Genomic DNA, 4,280 nt, shown 5'->3' on the forward strand with positions numbered 1-4,280 from the left:
AAAGATTCCGTTATGATCTATGTAATATGTAAATATTTAAAGAAAAGAAGATGAAGAAGAAGAAGAAGAAGATTTCTGGATGTAAGTTCTGTTTAAATCTTTACAAATTAACTCTCAGCAAATAAATTAATAATCAATCCAGTTCGATTTAGGTGAGCAGTACCCTTCGCCCCAATGATTAGATATCTAGTTTATAATTATTAGTAATCGAGTTTTAGCATGAAAAGGGAAAGTCAAAGGATAATATTAAAGGAAATGTTTGAAAACAAAGGATAAATTGAATTGTTTGAAAAAAGAGAGGACAACTTGAAATGTCAAAGGTCAATTGTCAACGGTACTTAAGATACTTATTTAGGAAAAGTATTCCTTTTAGCTAGCAAAAGACAGTCTATTATTTCTAAAAGTGAATCACTTTACCCGGTCTTTATCATGATTTCTTTACGTGGGTGTGTGCTTTAATATTGTCTTTTCCATCTAAACTCCAAATTCATTTGCTTATTACTTTTCACGAATCTAACATTTTAAATCAATAAATAAAAAAATATTATTACACAGACATTCTATTAGTAGAAAAAAAATAAGGCAAATGCATTCCATTTTTTCAAATTCCCAAATTTACTAGCTTGTAGAGGCACGCCTAATAATCAATTATGGATTAAATACAACAAAGTGTTATTCCCTCTTTTTGGTGTGTTTTTCCTATCATAAGCTTCGTATATGTATTGAATTTAGTATTCTTAATCAAAACAATGATCTTTTAGTTCATTTTACCAACACCAATGTGATATTTCTTAACTTCCTTTCGATTTTTGAGCTCAAAGGAGCCAGGAGCTGGTAGAAAGTTCACAATATAGAGTTTGTAATAAATAAACCTGAACAAAGCAGTCATGAAAGTGAAGGCGAATAAGGGAAGCAGCCATGCGACGTTCACTTGAAATTGCTTGCCTGACACTGGTCCGAATTGTGTTGAGTGCATTAGGGCAAGTGTTATCGTAGAACGTCGCAGAGTGCTGTGCATGGCATTGCATGCATGAAAACAAAAGAAGAGAAAATATAGCAGCCGTAGCTGTGAAAGATTGATTTGGAGTATTTGGAGTACTCGTTTATAAGATGTATACTATATATCAAAAAATATTTTGGCTTTTAATACATACTCTGTCTTTCAATTTATGTGAACCCATTACTATTTGGGGAGTCTTCGATGTGGCTCTTTAACCATGTTTTTCTTATATTTTTTCTAAATTATTTGAATCATAAAGTATCGTGACTTATAATACTTTTTATGAAGTTTTTACATATATAAATTTTATTTTTACAAACTTAAAAAATCTATGTCAAAATTCATGGTAAAATTATAAAGTTTGACCCTTGTACTTCGAAAAGGTTCATATAAACTGAAACGGAGGGAGTATATAAGATCTAAGCCAAAATTACGTACGAGATTCAGATGAATCCTTTGCATATTAAGTTTTTGCAAAATTCTACTTTTTAAAAAAAAAAAAAAAAAATTCTGCTAACAGCTAATGTTGAAATGGGCAACATTATTCCGACATTTTAAAATGTGGTGCTTTGACGTTGTCCAAATCTTGTTCAGTTGCATGAATTCATCATGCTTTATTTTGTACCTTTAGGATAGAAAAGATCTAACGTAAAAGGATTTGTCTTTGAGATTCAGTTTGAAGCTGAAGATATTTGGCGTACTCCTTCCTTCTCAATCTGAAGGGAGCCTTGACGTAATCGGTATAATTGTTGCCATATCATTAGAAGGTCATAGGTTCTAGCCATGGAAATAGCCCTTTGCAGAAATACAGGGTAAAACTGCGTACAATAGACCCTTGTGGTCCGATCCTTCCCCGGACCCCGTACATAGCTGAAGCTTAGTGCACCAGTCGGCCCTTTTTTTTTTTTAAACTCAACGTGGGCTTTAATAAAAAGAAATGAATTTTAAAATTTGTAGTCTAAAACAAGTCACGTGTATTTGTATGTCTATAAACCATATCATCAAGGGTAAAATGATAAGTTCAAAATTAATAATATATAGATGGCATTTTTTTGAAACAAATTAAAGAGGAAGATATAATAACACATATAGTTGCTGCCATGTGACCAGGAGGTCACGGGTTCGAGCCGTGGAAACAGCCTCTTGCAGAAATGCAAGGTAAGGCTGCATACAATAGACTCTTGTGGTCCGGCCCTTCCTCGGACCCCGTGCATAGTGAGAGCTTAGTGCACCGGGCTGTCCTTTTTTATATGATAACACATAAACTGGAATGCAGTGAGTAATTAATAATATTTTTTCACAGAAAAAGATAGTCTGCAATAGTCAAATGAATTAATTAAAGTATAACTAGTATTTTCGTCAGTACTTTTTAGTCCTTTCAAAATGCAAAAGATATCCGTTATGATCTATGTAATATGTAAATACTTAAAGTGAAAAAAAAAAAAAAAAAAACTGGACGTGATTTCTGTTTAAATCTTTACAAATTAACTCTCAGCAAATAAATTAATAATCAATCCAGTAAAAAGATTTCTGGATGTGATTTCTGTTTAAATCTTTACAAATTAACTCTCAGCAAATAAATTAATAATCAATCCAGTTCGATTTAGGCGAGTAGTACCTTTCGCTCAAATGATTAAATATCTAGTTTATAATTATTAGTAATCGAGTTTTAGCATGAAAAGGGAAGTCAAAGGATAATATTAAAGGAAATGTTTGAAAACAAAGGATAAATTGAATTGTTTGAAAAATGAGAGGATAACTTGAAATGTCAAAGGTCAATTGTCAATGGTACTTAAGATACTTATTTAGGAAAAGTACTCCTTTTCCAGCTAGCAAAATACAGTCTATTGTTTCTAAAAAGTGAATCATTTTACTTTGTCTTTATCATGTTTTCTTTACGTAGGTGTGTGCTTTAATATTGTCTTTTCCATCTAAGCTCCAAATTCATTTGCTTATTAGTTTTCACGAGTCTAACATTTTAAATAAATAAATTAAAAAAATATTATTACATAGACATTCTATTTGTAGAAAAAAAATACGAATTTAAGGTAAATGCATACCATTTTTTTCAAATTCCCAAATTTACTAGCTTGTAGAGGCACACCTAATAATCAATTAATCATTGTACCATAGGATCATTTGGCTTGGCGCGCACGTGTATATTTAAGTTGTAGCATTTTAGAAAAAAAAAAAAAAGCATGAGTACACGTGAACCCACAATCTCATACATAAATACACCTCTACATATGTACATAAGTCGAATCAGAGGCAGATGTACAATATAAACAACAGACTCGGTCGAACCCCAATAGTTTAAACTTAGATCCTCTACATATAGTAAAAAATTGACTAATTAAGTGAAAATATTAAATTAAATTTGAATCCAATAACTCAAACGGTCAGTAGATTTTCCTAAATTCGCCTTTGAGATAAACCCGATCATTTTTCACTTCTTACGGATAAAATACAACAAAGTGTTATTCCATTTTTTTGGTGTGTTTTTCCTATCATAAGCTTCGTACATGTATTGAATTTAGTATTCTTAATCGAAACGTGATCTTTTAGTTTATTTTACCAACACCAATGTGATATTTCTTAACTTCCTTTCGATTTTTGAGCTCAAAGGAGTAGGGGTGGGCATAAACACCGAAAACCGAACCGAACCGAATTAATTCGGTTTTTCGGTTTTTCGGTACGGTGTTCGGTTCCGGTTCACCAGTTTTTCGGTTTTTCGGTACGGTGTTCGATTCCGGTTCACCGGTTTTTCGGTTTAACCGAACAGTGCTGCTGCTACAGTGCTAATTGCTCATGTCTTTTCCAATTTCCAGTTTTCTCAGTTTGCTGCACCCCTTCTAGTTATACTTTATTTATGTTTGCTAATTGCTATGAATAGTTCTAGTTATACTTTTCCAAGGATACTACTGATTCTAAAATGTATAGTACCTTTATGTTAATTATTTATTAACGACAGAGGGATGGTGTAACAATTGAGCAAGGTTTGGACTGGTTCTGAAATAGAAGCTTAATTAATTAGATATTCGGTGTTGATCCTAAGCTTCTACTGACTTTTTCTCTTTTCCCCCATCGTGTACATTTTCGTTCTTTATGTATTGCATGATCTAGCTTACATCTTCGCATTATAGAATCGGTAAGCATATACTTAAAAACAATAAAATAGCTCATTTTTAATTTTAAAAAAAGTCCATTTTACAAGCAGAAAATATCTCATTTTAGGTCCATGCAAAAAAAAAAAACCGAATTAAAAAACCGAAACTGAACC

The sequence above is a fragment of the Lycium barbarum genome, chromosome 10, assembly GCF_019175385.1.
Source record: "Lycium barbarum isolate Lr01 chromosome 10, ASM1917538v2, whole genome shotgun sequence".
Classification (NCBI taxonomy): domain Eukaryota; kingdom Viridiplantae; phylum Streptophyta; class Magnoliopsida; order Solanales; family Solanaceae; genus Lycium; species Lycium barbarum.